This window comes from Somniosus microcephalus, unplaced genomic scaffold, assembly GCF_052327205.1.
Source record: "Somniosus microcephalus isolate GS21.2 unplaced genomic scaffold, FLI_Smic_1.0 unresolved_chr1, whole genome shotgun sequence".
In the NCBI taxonomy this organism is placed as follows: Eukaryota; Metazoa; Chordata; class Chondrichthyes; order Squaliformes; family Somniosidae; genus Somniosus; species Somniosus microcephalus.
The window spans coordinates 66,340,554-66,358,897 of NW_028225179.1; positions in this window are offsets into that span (position 1 = coordinate 66,340,554).

An 18,344-nucleotide genomic window follows, 5' to 3' on the forward strand; every position below is an offset into this window, starting at 1 on the left:
TGTGTGTGTGTTACTAGTCCTGTGTGAGTGTGTGTGTTACTAGTCCTGTGTGAGTGTGTGTGTTACTAGTCTTGTGTGTGTGTGTGTGTGTTACTGGTCCTGTGTGTGTGTGTGTGTGTGTGTTACTAGTCCTGTGTGTGTGTGTGTTACTGGTCCTGTGTGTGTGTGTGTGTGTTACTGCTCCTGTGTGTGAGTGTGTGTTACTAGTCCTGTGTGTGTGTGTGTGTTACTAGTCTTGTGTGTGTGTGTGTGTGTTACTGGTCTTGTGTGTGTGTGTGTTACTAGTCCTGTGTGTGTGTGTGTGTTACTAGTCCTGTGTGTGTGTTACTGGTCCTGTGTGTCTCTGTGTGTTACTGGTCCTGTGTGTGTGTGTGTGTGTTACTGGTCCTGTGTGTGTGTTACTAGTCCTGTGTGTGTGTGTGTGTTACTGGTCCTGTGTGTGTGTGTGTGTGTGTGTTACTGGTCCTGTGTGTGTGTGTGTGTTACTAGTCCTGTGTGTGTGTGTGTGTTACTGGTCCTGTGTGTGTGTGTGTGTTACTGGTCCTGTGTGTGTGTGTGTGTTACTGGTCCTGTGTGTGTGTGTGTGTGTGTTACTAGTCCTTTGTGTGTGTGTGTGTGTTACTAGTCCTCTGTGTGTGTGTGTGTTACTAGTCCTGTGTGTGTGTGTGTGTTACTAGTCCTGTGTGTGTGTGTGTGTTACTAGTCCTGTGTGTGTGTGTGTGTTACTGGTCCTGTGTGTGTGTGTGTGTGTGTGTGTGTTACTAGTCCTGTGTGTGTGTGTGTGTTACTGGTCCTGTGTGTGTGTGTGTGTGTGTTACTGGTCCTGTGTGTGTGTGTGTGTTACTAGTCCTGTGTGTGTGTGTGTGTGCTACTGGTCCTGTGTGTGTGTGTGTGTTACTGGTCCTGTGTGTGTGTGTGTGTTACTGGTCCTGTGTGTGTGTGTGTGATACTAGTCCTGTGTGTATGTGTGTGTGTTACTAGTCCTGTGTGTGTGTGTGTGTGTGTTATTAGTCCTGTGTGTGTGTGTGTGTTACTAGTCCTATGTGTGTGCGTGTGTTACTAGTCCTGTGTGTGTGTGTGTGTTACTCGTCCTCTGTGTGTGTGTGTGTTACTAGTCCTCTGTGTGTGTGTGTGTTACTAGTCCTGTGTGTGTGTGTGTGTTACTGGTCCTGTGTGTGTGTGTGTGTTACTAGTCCTGTGTGTGTGTGTGTGTTACTGGTCCTGTGTGTGTGTGTGTGTTACTAGTCCTGTGTGTGTCTGTGTGTTACTAGTCCTGTGTGTGTGTGTGTGTTACTAGTCCTGTGTGTGTGTGTGTGTTACTAGTCCTGTGTGTGTGTGTGTGTGTTACTAGTCCTGTGTGTGTGTGTGTGTTACTGGTCCTGTGTGTGTGTGTGTGTTACTGGTCCTGTGTGTGTGTGTGTGTTACTAGTCCTGTGTGTGTGTGTGTGTTACTGGTCCTGTGTGTGTGTGTGTGTTACTGGTCCTGTGTGTGTGTGTGTGTGTGTTACTAGTCCTGTGTGTGTGTGTGTGATACTTGTCCTGTGTGTGTGTGTGTGTGTTACTAGTCCTGTATGTGTGTGTGTGTTACTGGTCCTGTGTGTGTGTGTGTGTGTGTTACTGGTCCTGTGTATGTGTGTGTGTGTGTGTTACTAGTCCTGTGTGTGTGTGTGTGTGTGTTACTGGTCCTGTGTGTGTGTGTGTGTTACTGGTCCTGTGTGTGTGTGTGTGTGTTACTAGTCCTGTGTGTGTGTGTGTGTGTGTTACTGGTCCTGTGTGTGTGTGTGTGTGTGTTACTGGTCCTGTGTGTGTGTGTGTGTTACTAGTCCTGTGTGTGTGTGTGTTACTGGTCCTGTGTGTGTGTGTGTGTGACTGGTCCTGTGTGTGTGTGTGTGATACTGGTCCTGTGTGTGTGTGTGTGATACTAGTCCTGTGTGTATGTGTGTTTGTTACTAGTCCTGTGTGTGTGTGTGTGTGTGTTATTAGTCCTGTGTGTGTGTGTGTGTTACTAGTCCTGTGTGTGTGCGTGTGTTACTAGTCCTGTGTGTGTGTGTGTGTTACTCGTCCTCTGTGTGTGTGTGTGTTACTAGTCCTGTGTGTGTGTGTGTGTTACTGGTCCTGTGTGTGTGTGTGTGTTACTAGTCCTGTGTGTGTGTGTGTGTTACTGGCCCTGTGTGTGTGTGTGTGTTACTAGTCCTGTGTGTGTGTGTGTGTTACTAGTCCTGTGTGTGTGTGTGTGTGTGTTACTAGTCCTGTGTGTGTGTGTGTGTGTTACTAGTCCAGTGTGTGTGTGTGTGTTACTGGTCCTGTGTGTGTGTGTGTGTTACTAGTCCTGTGTGTGTGTGTGTGTTACTAGTCCTGTGTGTGTGTGTGTGTTACTAGTCCTGTGTGTGTGTGTGTGTTACTAGTCCTGTGTGTGTGTGTGTGTGTGTTACTGGTCCTGTGTGTGTGTGTGTGTGTGTTACTAGTCCTGTGTGTGTGTGTGTGTTACTTGTCCTGTGTGTGTGTGTGTGTGTGTTACTAGTCCTGTGTGTGTGTGTGTGTTACTGGTCCTGTGTGTGTGTGTGTTTTACTAGTCCTGTGTGTGTGTGTGTGTTACTAGTCCTGTGTGTGTGTGTGTGTGTTACTGGTCCTGTGTGTGTGTGTGTGTGTGTTACTAGTCCTGTGTGTGTGTGTGTGTGTTACTGGTCCTGTGTGTGTGTGTGTGTGTGTGTGTGTTACTAGTCCTGTGTGTGTGTGTGTGTTACTAGTCCTGTGTGGGTGTGTGTGTTACTGGTCCTGTGTGTGTGTCTGTGTTACTAGTCCTGTGTGTGTGTGTGTGTTACTAGTCCTGTGTGTGTGTGTGTGTTACTAGTCCTGTGTGTGTGTGTGTGTGTTTTACTCGTCCTGTGTGTGTGTGTGTGTTACTAGCCCTGTGTGTGTGTGTGTGTGTTACTGGTCCTGTGTGTGTGTGTGTGTGTGTTACTGGTCCTGTGTGTGTGTGTGTGTTACTAGACCTGTGTGTGTGTGTGTGCGTGTTACTGGTCCTGTGTGTGTGTGTGTGTGTGTGTGTGTTACTGGTCCTGTGTGTGTGTGTGTGTTACTAGTCCTGTGTGTGTGTGTGTGTTACTAGTCCTGTGTGTGTGTGTGTGTGTTACTGGTCCTGTGTGCGTGTGTGTGTGTTACTAGTCCTGTGTGTGTGTGTGTGTGTTACTAGTCCTGTGTGTGTGTGTGTGTGTGTTACTAGTCCTGTGTGTGTGTGCGTGTTACTGGTCCTGTGTGTGTGTGTGTGTGTTACTGGTCCTGTGTGTGTGTGTGTGTTACTAGTCCTGTGTGTGTGTGTGTGTTACTGGTCCTGTGTGTGTGTGTGTGTGTGTGTGTTACTAGTCCTGTGTGTGTGTGTTACTGGTCCTGTGTGTGTGTGTGTGTTACTAGTCCTGTGTGTGTGTGTGTGTGTTACTGGTCCTGTGTGTGTGTGTGTGTTACTGGTCATGTGTGTGTGTGTGTGTTACTAGTCCTGTGTGTGTGTGTGTGTTACTGGTCCTGTGTGTGTGTGTGTGTGTTACTGGTCCTGTGTGTGTGTGTGTGTGTTACTAGTCCTGTGTGTGTGTGTGTGTGTGTGTGTTACTAGTCCTGTGTGTGAGTGTGTGTTACTGGTCCTGTGTGTGTGTGTGTGTGTGTGTGTGTTACTAGTCCTGTGTGTGAGTGTGTGTTACTGGTCCTGTGTGTGTGTGTGTGTGTTACTAGTCCTGTGTGTGTGTGTGTGTTACTAGTCCTGTGTGAGTGTGTGTGTTACTAGTCCTGTGTGAGTGTGTGTGTTACTAGTCTTGTGTGTGTGTGTGTGTGTTACTGGTCCTGTGTGTGTGTGTGTGTGTGTGTTACTAGTCCTGTGTGTGTGTGTGTTACTGGTCCTGTGTGTGTGTGTGTGTGTTACTGCTCCTGTGTGTGAGTGTGTGTTACTAGTCCTGTGTGTGTGTGTGTGTTACTAGTCTTGTGTGTGTGTGTGTGTGTTACTGGTCTTGTGTGTGTGTGTGTTACTAGTCCTGTGTCTGTGTGTGTGTTACTAGTCCTGTGTGTGTGTTACTGGTCCTGTGTGTCTCTGTGTGTTACTGGTCCTGTGTGTGTGTGTGTGTGTTACTGGTCCTGTGTGTGTGTTACTAGTCCTGTGTGTGTGTGTGTGTTACTGGTCCTGTGTGTGTGTGTGTGTGTGTGTTACTGGTCCTGTGTGTGTGTGTGTGTTACTAGTCCTGTGTGTGTGTGTGTGTTACTGGTCCTGTGTGTGTGTATGTGTTACTGGTCCTGTGTGTGTGTGTGTGTTACTGGTCCTGTGTGTGTGTGTGTGTGTGTTACTAGTCCTTTGTGTGTGTGTGTGTGTTACTAGTCCTCTGTGTGTGTGTGTGTTACTAGTCCTGTGTGTGTGTGTGTGTTACTAGTCCTGTGTGTGTGTGTGTGTTACTAGTCCTGTGTGTGTGTGTGTGTTACTGGTCCTGTGTGTGTGTGTGTGTGTGTGTGTGTGTGTGTTACTAGTCCTGTGTGTGTGTGTGTGTTACTGGTCCTGTGTGTGTGTGTGTGTGTGTTACTGGTCCTGTGTGTGTGTGTGTGTTACTAGTCCTGTGTGTGTGTGTGTGTGCTACTGGTCCTGTGTGTGTGTGTGTGTTACTGGTCCTGTGTGTGTGTGTGTGTTACTGGTCCTGTGTGTGTGTGTGTGATACTAGTCCTGTGTGTATGTGTGTGTGTTACTAGTCCTGTGTGTGTGTGTGTGTGTGTTATTAGTCCTGTGTGTGTGTGTGTGTTACTAGTCCTATGTGTGTGCGTGTGTTACTAGTCCTGTGTGTGTGTGTGTGTTACTCGTCCTCTGTGTGTGTGTATGTTACTAGTCCTGTGTGTGTGTGTGTGTTACTGGTCCTGTGTGTGTGTGTGTGTTACTAGTCCTGTGTGTGTGTGTGTGTTACTGGTCCTGTGTGTGTGTGTGTGTTACTAGTCCTGTGTGTGTCTGTGTGTTACTAGTCCTGTGTGTGTGTGTGTGTTACTAGTCCTGTGTGTGTGTGTGTGTTACTAGTCCTGTGTGTGTGTGTGTGTGTTACTAGTCCTGTGTGTGTGTGTGTGTTACTGGTCCTGTGTGTGTGTGTGTGTTACTAGTCCTGTGTGTGTGTGTGTGTTACTAGTCCTGTGTGTGTGTGTGTGTTACTGGTCCTGTGTGTGTGTGTGTGTTACTGGTCCTGTGTGTGTGTGTGTGTGTGTTACTAGTCCTGTGTGTGTGTGTGTGATACTTGTCCTGTGTGTGTGTGTGTGTGTTACTAGTCCTGTGTGTGTGTGTGTGTTACTGGTCCTGTGTGTGTGTGTGTGTGTGTTACTGGTCCTGTGTATGTGTGTGTGTGTGTGTTACTAGTCCTGTGTGTGTGTGTGTGTGTGTTACTGGTCCTGTGTGTGTGTGTGTGTGTTACTGGTCCTGTGTGTGTGTGTGTGTGTTACTAGTCCTGTGTGTGTGTGTGTGTGTGTTACTGGTCCTGTGTGTGTGTGTGTGTGTGTTACTGGTCCTGTGTGTGTGTGTGTGTTACTAGTCCTGTGTGTGTGTGTGTTACTGGTCCTGTGTGTGTGTGTGTGTGACTGGTCCTGTGTGTGTGTGTGTGATACTGGTCCTGTGTGTGTGTGTGTGATACTAGTCCTGTGTGTATGTGTGTTTGTTACTAGTCCTGTGTGTGTGTGTGTGTGTGTTATTAGTCCTGTGTGTGTGTGTGTGTTACTAGTCCTGTGTGTGTGCGTGTGTTACTAGTCCTGTGTGTGTGTGTGTGTTACTCGTCCTCTGTGTGTGTGTGTGTTACTAGTCCTGTGTGTGTGTGTGTGTTACTGGTCCTGTGTGTGTGTGTGTGTTACTAGTCCTGTGTGTGTGTGTGTGTTACTGGCCCTGTGTGTGTGTGTGTGTTACTAGTCCTGTGTGTGTGTGTGTGTTACTAGTCCTGTGTGTGTGTGTGTGTTACTAGTCCTGTGTGTGTGTGTGTGTGTTACTAGTCCAGTGTGTGTGTGTGTGTTACTGGTCCTGTGTGTGTGTGTGTGTTACTAGTCCTGTGTGTGTGTGTGTGTTACTAGTCCTGTGTGTGTGTGTGTGTTACTAGTCCTGTGTGTGTGTGTGTGTGTGTTACTGGTCCTGTGTGTGTGTGTGTGTGTGTTACTAGTCCTGTGTGTGTGTGTGTGTTACTTGTCCTGTGTGTGTGTGTGTGTGTTACTAGTCCTGTGTGTGTGTGTGTGTTACTGGTCCTGTGTGTGTGTGTGTTTTACTAGTCCTGTGTGTGTGTGTGTGTTACTAGTCCTGTGTGTGTGTGTGTGTGTTACTGGTCCTGTGTGTGTGTGTGTGTGTGTTACTAGTCCTGTGTGTGTGTGTGTGTGTTACTGGTCCTGTGTGTGTGTGTGTGTGTGTGTGTGTTACTAGTCCTGTGTGTGTGTGTGTGTTACTAGTCCTGTGTGGGTGTGTGTGTTACTGGTCCTGTGTGTGTGTCTGTGTTACTAGTCCTGTGTGTGTGTGTGTGTTACTAGTCCTGTGTGTGTGTGTGTGTTACTAGTCCTGTGTGTGTGTGTGTGTGTTTTACTCGTCCTGTGTGTGTGTGTGTGTTACTAGCCCTGTGTGTGTGTGTGTGTGTTACTGGTCCTGTGTGTGTGTGTGTGTGTGTTACTGGTCCTGTGTGTGTGTGTGTGTTACTAGACCTGTGTGTGTGTGTGTGTTACTAGTCCTGTGTGTGTGTGTGTGTGTGTTACTAGTCCTGTGTGTGTGTGTGTGTTACTAGTCCTGTGTGTGTGTGTGTGTTACTGGTCCTGTGTGTGTGTGTGTGTGTTACTAGTCCTGTGTGTGTGTGTGTGTTACTGGACCTGTGTGTGTGTGTGTGTGTGTGTTACTAGTCCTGTGTGTGTGTGTGTGTTACTAGTCCTGTGTGAGTGTGTGTGTGTGTGTTACTAGTCCTGTGTGTGTGTGTGTGTGTTACTGGTCCTGTGTGTGTGTGTGTGTGTGTGTTACTGGTCCTGTGTGTGTGTGTGTGTTGCTAGTCCTGTGTGTGTGTGTGTGTGTTACTGGTCCTGTGTGTGTGTGTGTGTGTGTGTTACTGGTCATGTGTGTGTGTGTGTGTGTTACTGGTCCTGTGTGTGTGTGTGTGTGTTACTAGTCCTGTGTGTGTGTGTGTGTGTTACTAGTCCTGTGTGTGTGTGTGTGTGTGTGTTACTAGTCCTGTGTGTGTGTGTGTGTGTTACTAGTCCTGTGTGTGTGTGTGTGTTACTAGTCCTGTGTGTGTGCATGTGTTACTAGTCCTGTGTGTGTGTGTGTGTTACTGGTCCTCTGTGTGTGTGTGTGTTACTAGTCCTGTGTGTGTGTGTGTGTTACTGGTCCTGTGTGTGTGTGTGTGTTACTAGTCCTGTGTGAGTGTGTGTGTTACTGGTCCTGTGTGTTTGTGTGTGTTACTAGTCCTGTGTGTGTGTGTGTGTGTGCTACTAGTCCTGTGTGTGTGTGTGTGTGTTACTAGTCCTGTGTGTGTGTGTGTGTTACTAGTCCTGTGTGTGTGTGTGTGTGTTACTAGTCCTGTGTGTGTGTGTTATTGGTCCTGTGTGTGTGTGTGTGTTACTAGTCCTGTGTGTGTGTGTGTGTTACTAGTCCTGTGTGTGTGTGTGTGTGTGTTACTGGTCCTGTGTGTGTGTGTGTGTTACTGGTCCTGTGTGTGTGAGTGTGTTATTAGTCCTGTGTGTGTGTGTGTGTGTGTTACTTGTCCTGTGTGTGTGTGTGTGTGTTACTAGTCCTGTGTGTGTGTGTGTGTTACTGGTCCTGTGTGTGTGTGTGTGTGTTACTAGTCCTGTGTGTGTGTGGGTGTTACTAGTCCTGTGTGTGTGTGTGTGTGTGTTACTGGTCCTGTGTGTGTGTGTGTGTTACTAGTCCTGTGTGTGTGTGTGTGTTACTGGTCCTGTGTGTGTGTGTCTGTTACTAGTCCTGTGTGTGTGTGTGTTACTAGTCTTGTGTGTGTGTGTGTGTTACTGGTCCTGTGTGTTACTAGTCCTGTGTGTGTGTGTATGTTACTAGTCCTGTGTGTGTGTGTGTGTTACTAGTCCTGTGTGTGTGTGTGTGTGTTACTAGTCCTGTGTGTGTGTGTGTGTTACTAGCCCTGTGTGTGTGTGTGTGTGTTACTGGTCCTGTGTGTGTGTGTGTGTTACTAGTCCTGTGTGTGTGTGTTACTGGTCCTGTGTGTGTGTGTGTGTTACTAGTCCTTTTTGTGTATGTGTGTTACTGGTCCTGTGTGTGTGTGTGTGTGTGTGTGTTACTAGTCCTGTGTGTGTGTGTGTGTTACTGGTCCTGTGTGTGTGTGAGTGTGTTACTAGTCCTGTGTGTGTGTGTGTGTTACTAGTCCTGTGTGTGTGTGTGTGTTACTGGTCCTGTGTGTGTGTGAGTGTGTTACTAGTCCTGTGTGTGTGTGTGTGTTACTAGTCCTGTGTGTGTGCGTGTGTTACTAGTCCTGTGTGTGTGTGTGTGTTACTGGTCCTCTGTGTGTGTGTGTTACTAGTCCTGTGTGTGTGTGTGTGTTACTGGTCCTGTGTGTGTGTGTGTGTTACTAGTCCTGTGTGTGTGTGTGTGTTACTGGTCCTGTGTGTGTGTGTGTGTTACTAGTCCTGTGTGTGTGTGTGTTACTAGTCCTGTGTGTGTGTGTGTGTGTTACTGGTCCTGTGTGTGTGTGTGTGTGTTACTAGTCCTGTGTGTGTGTGTGTGTGTTACTAGTCCTGTGTGTGTGTGTGTGTTACTGGTCCTGTGTGTGTGTGTGTGTTACTAGTCCTGTGTGTGTGTGTGTGTGTTACTAGTCCTGTGTGTGTGTTACTAGTCCTGTGTGTGTGTGTGTGTTACTGGTTCTGTGTGTGTGTGTGTGTGTGTTACTAGTCCTGTGTGTGTGTGTGTGTTACTAGTCCTGTGTGTGTGTGTGTGTTACTGGTCCTGTGTGTGTGTGTGTGTTACTAGTCCTGTGTGTGTGTGTGTGTGTTACTGGTCCTGTGTGTGTGTGTGTGTTACTAGTCCTGTGTGTGTGTGTGTGTTACTAGTCCTGTGTGTGTGTGTGTGTTACTGGTCCTGTGTGTGTGTGTGTGTTACTAGTCCTGTGTGTGTGTGTGTGTTACTAGTCCTGTGTGTGTGTGTGTGTTACTAGTCCTGTGTGTGTGTTACTAGTCCTGTGTGTGTGTGTGTGTTACTAGTCCTGTGTGTGTGTGTGTGTGTTACTGGTCCTGTGTGTGTGCGTGTGTGTGTTACTAGTCCTGTGTGTGTGTGTGTGTGTGTTACTGGTCCTGTGTGTGTGTGTGTGTGTTACTGGTCCTGTGTGTGTGTGTGTGTTACAGGTCCTGTGTGTGTGTGTGTGTGTGTTACTGGTCCTGTGTGTGTGTGTGTGTGTGTTACTGGTCCTGTGTGTGTGTGTGTGTTACTGGTCCTGTGTGTGAGTGTGTGTTACTAGTCCTGTGTGTGTGTGTGTTACTGGTCCTGTGTGTGTGTGTGTGTGTGTGTGTTACTAGTCCTGTGTGTGTGTGTGTGTGTGTTACTAGTCCTGTGTGTGTGTATGTGTGTTACTAGTCCTGTGTGTGTGTGTGTGTTACTGGTCCTGTGTGTGTGTGTGTGTGTTACTGGTCCTGTGTGTGTGTGTGTGTGTGTGTTACTGGTCCTGTGTGTGTGTGTGTGTTACTGGTCCTGTGTGTGTGTGTGTGTTACTGGTCCTGTGTGTTTGTGTGTGTGTTACTGGTCCTGTGTGTGTGTGTGTGTGTGTGTGTTACTGGTCCTGTGTGTGTGTGTGTGTGTGTTACTGGTCCTGTGTGTGTGTGTGTGTTACTAGTCCTGTGTGTGTGTGTGTGTGTTACTGGTCCTGTGTGTGTGTGTGTGTTACTGGTCCTGTGTGTGTGTGTGTGTGTTACTAGTCCTGTGTGTGTGTGTGTGTGTGTTACTAGTCCTGTGTGTGTGTGTGTGTGTTACTAGTCCTGTGTGTGTGTGTGTGTGTTACTAGTCCTCTGTGTGTGTGTGTGTTACTAGTCCTGTGTGTGTGCGTGTGTTACTAGTCCTGTGTGTGTGTGTGTGTTACTGGTCCTCTGTGTGTGTGTGTTACTAGTCCTGTGTGTGTGTGTGTGTTACTGGTCCTGTGTGTGTGTGTGTGTTACTAGTCCTGTGTGTGTGTGTGTGTTACTGGTCCTGTGTGTGTGTGTGTGTGTTACTAGTCCTGTGTGTGTGTGTGTTACTAGTCCTGTGTGTGTGTGTGTGTGTTACTGGTCCTGTGTGTGTGTGTGTGTGTGTTACTAGTCCTGTGTGTGTGTGTTACTAGTCCTGTGTGTGTGTGTGTGTTACTGGTCCTGTGTGTGTGTGTGTGTTACTAGTCCTGTGTGTGTGTGTGTGTTACTAGTCCTGTGTGTGTGTGTGTGTGTTACTAGTCCTGTGTGTGTGTGTGTGTTACTGGTTCTGTGTGTGTGTGTTACTAGTCCTGTGTGTGTGTGTGTGTTACTGGTCCTGTGTGTGTGTGTGTGTTACTGGTCCTGTGTGTGTGTGTGTGTTACTAGCCTTTGTGTGTGTGTGTGTGTTACTGGTCCTGTGTGTGTGTGTGTGTTACTAGTCCTGTGTGTGTGTGTGTGTTACTAGTCCTGTGTGTGTGTGTGTGTTACTGGTCCTGTGTGTGTGTGTGTGTGTGTTACTAGTCCTGTGTGTGTGTGTGTGTTACTAGTCCTGTGTGTGTGTGTGTGTTACTAGTCCTGTGTGTGTGTTACTAGTCCTGTGTGTGTGTGTGTGTGTTACTAGTCCTGTGTGTGTGTGTGTTTGTGTTACTGGTCCTGTGTGTGTGCGTGTGTGTGTTACTAGTCCTGTGTGTGTGTGTGTGTGTGTGTTACTGGTCCTGTGTGTGTGTGTGAGTGTTACTGGTCCTGTGTGTGTGTGTGTGTGTTACTGGTCCTGTGTGTGTGTGTGTGTTACTGGTCCTGTGTGTGTGTTGTGTGTGTGTTACTGGTCCTGTGTGTGTGTGTGTTACTGGTCCTGTGTGTGTGTGTGTGTGTTACTGGTCCTGTGTGTGTGTGTGTGTTACTGGTCCTGTGTGTGTGTGTGTGTGTGTGTGTGTGTTACTAGTCCTGTGTGTGTGTTTGTGTTACTGGTCCTGTGTGTGTGTGCGTGTTACTGGTCCTGTGTGTGTGTGTGTGTGTGTTACTGGTCCTCTGTGTGTGTGTGTGTGTGTATTACTGGTACTGTGTGTGTGTGTGTGTTACTGGTCCTGTGTGTGTGTGTGTGTGTGTGTTACTGGTCCTGTGTGTGTGTGTGTGTGTTACTGGTCTAGTGTGTGTGTGTGTGTGTTACTGGTCCTGTGTGTGTGTGTGTGTTACTAGTCCTGTGTGTGTGTGTGTGTGTTACTAGTCCTGTGTGTGTGTGTGTGTGTTACTAGTCCTGTGTGTGTGTGTGTGTGTGTTACTGGTCCTGTGTGTGTGTTACTGGTCCTGTGTGTGTGTGTGTGTTACTGGTCCTGTGTGTGTGTGTGTGTTACTAGTCCTGTGTGTGTGTGTGTGTTACTAGTCCTATGTGTGTGTGTGTGTTACTAGTCCTGTGTGTGTGTGTGTGTTACTGGTCCTGTGTGTGTGTGTGTTACTAGTCCTGTGTGTGTGTGTGTGTCTTACTGGTCCTGTGTGTGTGTGTGTTACTGGTCCTGTGTGTGTGTGTGTGTTACTGGTCCTGTGTGTGTGTGTGTGTTACTGTTCCTGTGTGTGTGTGTGTGTGTTACTAGTCCTGTGTGTGTGTGTGTGTGTTACTGGTCCTGTGTGTGTGTGTGTGTGTGTTACTGGTCCTGTGTGTGTGTGTGTGTTTCTGGTCCTGTGTGTGTGTGTGTGTTACTAGTCCTGTGTGTGTGTGTGTGTGTGCTACTAGTCCTGTGTGTGTGTGTGTGTTACTAGTCCTGTGTGTGTGTGTGTGTGTGCTACTAGTCCTGTGTGTGTGTGTGTGTTACTAGTCCTGTGTGTGTGTGTGTGTTACTAGTCCTGTGTGTGTGTGTGTGTGTTACTAGTCCTGTGTGTGTGTGTTATTGGTCCTGTGTGTGTGTGTGTGTTACTAGTCCTGTGTGTGTGTGTGTGTTACTAGTCCTGTGTGTGTGTGTGTGTGTGTTACTGGTCCTGTGTGTGTGTGTGTGTTACTGGTCCTGTGTGTGTGAGTGTGTTATTAGTCCTGTGTGTGTGTGTGTGTGTTACTTGTCCTGTGTGTGTGTGTGTGTGTTACTAGTCCTGTGTGTGTGTGTGTGTTACTGGTCCTGTGTGTGTGTGTGTGTGTTACTAGTCCTGTGTGTGTGTGGGTGTTACTAGTCCTGTGTGTGTGTGTGTGTGTGTTACTGGTCCTGTGTGTGTGTGTGTGTTACTAGTCCTGTGTGTGTGTGTGTGTTACTGGTCCTGTGTGTGTGTGTCTGTTACTAGTCCTGTGTGTGTGTGTGTTACTAGTCTTGTGTGTGTGTGTGTGTTACTGGTCCTGTGTGTTACTAGTCCTGTGTGTGTGTGTATGTTACTAGTCCTGTGTGTGTGTGTGTGTTACTAGTCCTGTGTGTGTGTGTGTGTGTTACTAGTCCTGTGTGTGTGTGTGTGTTACTAGCCCTGTGTGTGTGTGTGTGTGTTACTGGTCCTGTGTGTGTGTGTGTGTTACTAGTCCTGTGTGTGTGTGTTACTGGTCCTGTGTGTGTGTGTGTGTTACTAGTCCTTTTTGTGTATGTGTGTTACTGGTCCTGTGTGTGTGTGTGTGTGTGTGTGTGTTACTAGTCCTGTGTGTGTGTGTGTGTTACTGGTCCTGTGTGTGTGTGAGTGTGTTACTAGTCCTGTGTGTGTGTGTGTGTTACTAGTCCTGTGTGTGTGTGTGTGTTACTGGTCCTGTGTGTGTGTGAGTGTGTTACTAGTCCTGTGTGTGTGTGTGTGTTACTAGTCCTGTGTGTGTGCGTGTGTTACTAGTCCTGTGTGTGTGTGTGTGTTACTGGTCCTCTGTGTGTGTGTGTTACTAGTCCTGTGTGTGTGTGTGTGTTACTGGTCCTGTGTGTGTGTGTGTGTTACTAGTCCTGTGTGTGTGTGTGTGTTACTGGTCCTGTGTGTGTGTGTGTGTTACTAGTCCTGTGTGTGTGTGTGTTACTAGTCCTGTGTGTGTGTGTGTGTGTTACTGGTCCTGTGTGTGTGTGTGTGTGTTACTAGTCCTGTGTGTGTGTGTGTGTGTTACTAGTCCTGTGTGTGTGTGTGTGTTACTGGTCCTGTGTGTGTGTGTGTGTTACTAGTCCTGTGTGTGTGTGTGTGTGTTACTAGTCCTGTGTGTGTGTTACTAGTCCTGTGTGTGTGTGTGTGTTACTGGTTCTGTGTGTGTGTGTGTGTGTGTTACTAGTCCTGTGTGTGTGTGTGTGTTACTAGTCCTGTGTGTGTGTGTGTGTTACTGGTCCTGTGTGTGTGTGTGTGTTACTAGTCCTGTGTGTGTGTGTGTGTGTTACTGGTCCTGTGTGTGTGTGTGTGTTACTAGTCCTGTGTGTGTGTGTGTGTTACTAGTCCTGTGTGTGTGTGTGTGTTACTGGTCCTGTGTGTGTGTGTGTGTTACTAGTCCTGTGTGTGTGTGTGTGTTACTAGTCCTGTGTGTGTGTGTGTGTTACTAGTCCTGTGTGTGTGTTACTAGTCCTGTGTGTGTGTGTGTGTTACTAGTCCTGTGTGTGTGTGTGTGTGTTACTGGTCCTGTGTGTGTGCGTGTGTGTGTTACTAGTCCTGTGTGTGTGTGTGTGTGTGTTACTGGTCCTGTGTGTGTGTGTGTGTGTTACTGGTCCTGTGTGTGTGTGTGTGTTACAGGTCCTGTGTGTGTGTGTGTGTGTGTTACTGGTCCTGTGTGTGTGTGTGTGTGTGTTACTGGTCCTGTGTGTGTGTGTGTGTTACTGGTCCTGTGTGTGAGTGTGTGTTACTAGTCCTGTGTGTGTGTGTGTTACTGGTCCTGTGTGTGTGTGTGTGTGTGTGTGTTACTAGTCCTGTGTGTGTGTGTGTGTGTGTTACTAGTCCTGTGTGTGTGTATGTGTGTTACTAGTCCTGTGTGTGTGTGTGTGTTACTGGTCCTGTGTGTGTGTGTGTTACTGGTCCTGTGTGTGTGTGTGTGTGTGTGTTACTGGTCCTGTGTGTGTGTGTGTGTTACTGGTCCTGTGTGTGTGTGTGTGTTACTGGTCCTGTGTGTTTGTGTGTGTGTTACTGGTCCTGTGTGTGTGTGTGTGTGTGTGTGTTACTGGTCCTGTGTGTGTGTGTGTGTGTGTTACTGGTCCTGTGTGTGTGTGTGTGTTACTAGTCCTGTGTGTGTGTGTGTGTGTTACTGGTCCTGTGTGTGTGTGTGTGTTACTGGTCCTGTGTGTGTGTGTGTGTGTTACTAGTCCTGTGTGTGTGTGTGTGTGTGTTACTAGTCCTGTGTGTGTGTGTGTGTGTTACTAGTCCTGTGTGTGTGTGTGTGTGTTACTAGTCCTCTGTGTGTGTGTGTGTTACTAGTCCTGTGTGTGTGCGTGTGTTACTAGTCCTGTGTGTGTGTGTGTGTTACTGGTCCTCTGTGTGTGTGTGTTACTAGTCCTGTGTGTGTGTGTGTGTTACTGGTCCTGTGTGTGTGTGTGTGTTACTAGTCCTGTGTGTGTGTGTGTGTTACTGGTCCTGTGTGTGTGTGTGTGTGTTACTAGTCCTGTGTGTGTGTGTGTTACTAGTCCTGTGTGTGTGTGTGTGTGTTACTGGTCCTGTGTGTGTGTGTGTGTGTGTTACTAGTCCTGTGTGTGTGTGTTACTAGTCCTGTGTGTGTGTGTGTGTTACTGGTCCTGTGTGTGTGTGTGTGTTACTAGTCCTGTGTGTGTGTGTGTGTTACTAGTCCTGTGTGTGTGTGTGTGTGTTACTAGTCCTGTGTGTGTGTGTGTGTTACTGGTTCTGTGTGTGTGTGTTACTAGTCCTGTGTGTGTGTGTGTGTTACTGGTCCTGTGTGTGTGTGTGTGTTACTGGTCCTGTGTGTGTGTGTGTGTTACTAGCCTTTGTGTGTGTGTGTGTGTTACTGGTCCTGTGTGTGTGTGTGTGTTACTAGTCCTGTGTGTGTGTGTGTGTTACTAGTCCTGTGTGTGTGTGTGTGTTACTGGTCCTGTGTGTGTGTGTGTGTGTGTTACTAGTCCTGTGTGTGTGTGTGTGTTACTAGTCCTGTGTGTGTGTGTGTGTTACTAGTCCTGTGTGTGTGTTACTAGTCCTGTGTGTGTGTGTGTGTGTTACTAGTCCTGTGTGTGTGTGTGTTTGTGTTACTGGTCCTGTGTGTGTGCGTGTGTGTGTTACTAGTCCTGTGTGTGTGTGTGTGTGTGTGTTACTGGTCCTGTGTGTGTGTGTGAGTGTTACTGGTCCTGTGTGTGTGTGTGTGTGTTACTGGTCCTGTGTGTGTGTGTGTGTTACTGGTCCTGTGTGTGTGTTGTGTGTGTGTTACTGGTCCTGTGTGTGTGTGTGTTACTGGTCCTGTGTGTGTGTGTGTGTGTTACTGGTCCTGTGTGTGTGTGTGTGTTACTGGTCCTGTGTGTGTGTGTGTGTGTGTGTGTGTGTTACTAGTCCTGTGTGTGTGTTTGTGTTACTGGTCCTGTGTGTGTGTGCGTGTTACTGGTCCTGTGTGTGTGTGTGTGTGTGTTACTGGTCCTCTGTGTGTGTGTGTGTGTGTATTACTGGTACTGTGTGTGTGTGTGTGTTACTGGTCCTGTGTGTGTGTGTGTGTGTGTGTTACTGGTCCTGTGTGTGTGTGTGTGTGTTACTGGTCTAGTGTGTGTGTGTGTGTGTTACTGGTCCTGTGTGTGTGTGTGTGTTACTAGTCCTGTGTGTGTGTGTGTGTTACTAGTCCTGTGTGTGTGTGTGTGTGTTACTAGTCCTGTGTGTGTGTGTGTGTGTGTTACTGGTCCTGTGTGTGTGTTACTGGTCCTGTGTGTGTGTGTGTGTTACTGGTCCTGTGTGTGTGTGTGTGTTACTAGTCCTGTGTGTGTGTGTGTGTGTTACTAGTCCTATGTGTGTGTGTGTGTTACTAGTCCTGTGTGTGTGTGTGTGTTACTGGTCCTGTGTGTGTGTGTGTTACTAGTCCTGTGTGTGTGTGTGTCTTACTGGTCCTGTGTGTGTGTGTGTTACTGGTCCTGTGTGTGTGTGTGTGTTACTGGTCCTGTGTGTGTGTGTGTGTTACTGTTCCTGTGTGTGTGTGTGTGTGTTACTAGTCCTGTGTGTGTGTGTGTGTGTTACTGGTCCTGTGTGTGTGTGTGTGTGTGTTACTGGTCCTGTGTGTGTGTGTGTGTTTCTGGTCCTGTGTGTGTGTGTGTGTTACTAGTCCTGTGTGTGTGTGTGTGTTACTGGTCCTGTGTGTGTGTGTGTGTGTTACTGGTCCTGTGTGTGTGTGTGTGTTACTGGTCCTCTGTGTGTGTGTGTGTGTGTGTGTTACTAGTCCTGTGTGTGTGTGTGTGTTACTGGTCCTGTGTGTGTGTGTGTGTTGCTGGTCCTGTGCGTGTGTGTGTGTTACTGGTCCTGTGTGTGTGTGTGTGTGTGTGTGTGTTACTGGTCCTGTGTGTGTGTGTGTGTTACTAGTCCTGTGTGTGTGTGTGTGTTACTAGTCCTGTGTGTGTGTGTGTGTGTTACTAGTCCTGTGTGTGTGTGTGTGTTACTAGTCCTGTGTGTGTGTTACTAGTGCTGTGTGTGTCAGTGTGTGTTACTGGTCCTGTGTGTGTGTATTACTGGTCCTGTGTGTGTGTGTGTGTTACTGGTCCTGTGTGTGTGTGTGTGTTACTGGTCCTGTGTGTGTGTGTGTGTTACTGGTCCTGTGTGTGTGTGTGTGTGTGTTACTAGTCCTGTGTGTATGTGTGTGTTACTAGTCCTGTGTGTGTGTGTGTGTGTTACTAGTCCTGTGTGTTTGTGTGTGTTACGGGTCCTGTGTGTGTGTGTGTGTTACTGGTCCTGTGTGTGTGTGTGTGTGTGTTACTATTCCTGTGTGTGTGTGTGTGTGTGTGTTATTAGTCCTGTGTGTGTGTGTGTGTGTGTTACTGGTCCTGTGAGTGTGTGTGTGTGTTACTGGTCCTGTGTGTGTGTGTGTGTTACTGGTCCTCTGTGTGTGTGTGTGTGTGTGTGTTACTAGTCCTGTGTGTGTGTGTGTGTTACTGGTCCTGTGTGTGTGTGCGTGTTACTGGTCCTGTGTGTGTATGTGTGTGTTACTGGTCCTGTGTGTGTGTGTGTGTGTGCTCCTGGTCCTGTGTGTCTGTGTGTTTTACTGGCCCTGTGTGTGTGTGTGTTACTGGTCCTCTGTGTGTGTGTGTGTGTTACTGGTCCTGTGTGTGTGTTTGTGTGTTACTGGTCCTGTGTGTGTGTGTGTGTTACTAGTCCTGTGTGTGTGTGTGTGTTACTAGTCCTGTGTGTGTGTGTGTGTTACTAGTCCTGTGTGTGTGTGTGTTACTGGTCCTGTGTGTGTGTGTGTGTGTTACTGGTCCTGTGTGTGTGTGTGTGTGTGTTACTGGTCCTGTGTGTGTGTGTGTGTGTGTTACTGGTCCTGTGTGTGTGTGTGTGTGTGTGTTACTAGTCCTGTGTGTGTGTGTGTGTGTTACTAGTCCTGTGTTTGTGTGTGTGTTACTAGTCCTGTGTGTGTCTGTGTGTTACTGGTCCTGTGTGTGTGTGTGTTACTAGTCCTGTGTGTGTGTGTGTGTTACTGGTCCAGTGTGTGTGTGTGTGTTACTGGTCCTGTGTGTGTGTGTGTTACTGGTCCTGTGTGTGTGTGTGTGTTACTAGTCCTGTGTGTGTGTGTGTGTTACTGGTCCTGTGTGTGTGTGTGTGTTACTGGTCCTGTGTGTGTGTGTGTGTTACTGGTCCTGTGTGTGTGTGTGTGTGTTACTGGTCATGTGTGTGTGTGTGTTACTAGTCCTGTGTGTGTGTGTGTGTTACTAGTCCTGTGTGTGTGTGTGTGTGTGTGTTACTAGTCCTGTGTGTGTGCGTGTGTTACTAGTCCTGTGTGTGTGCGTGTTTTACTAGTCCTGTGTGTGTGTGTGTGTTACTGGTCCTGTGTGTGTGTATGTGTGTTACTGGTGCTGTGTGTGTGTGTGTGTTACTAGTCCTCTGTGTGTGTGTGTGTTACTAGTCCTGTGTGTGTGTGTGTGTGTTACTGGTCCTGTGTGTGTGTGTGTGTGTGTTACTGATCCTGTGTGTGTGTGTGTGTTACTAGTCCTGTGTGTGTGTGTGTGTTACTAGTCCTGTGTGTGTGTGTGTGTTACTGGTCCTGTGTGTGTGTTACTGGTCCTGTGTGTGTGTGTGTGTGTTACTGGTCCTGTGTGTGTGTGTGTGTGTGTGTGTTACTGGTCCTGTGTGTGTGTGTGTGTGTGTTACTAGTCCTGTGTGTGTGTGTG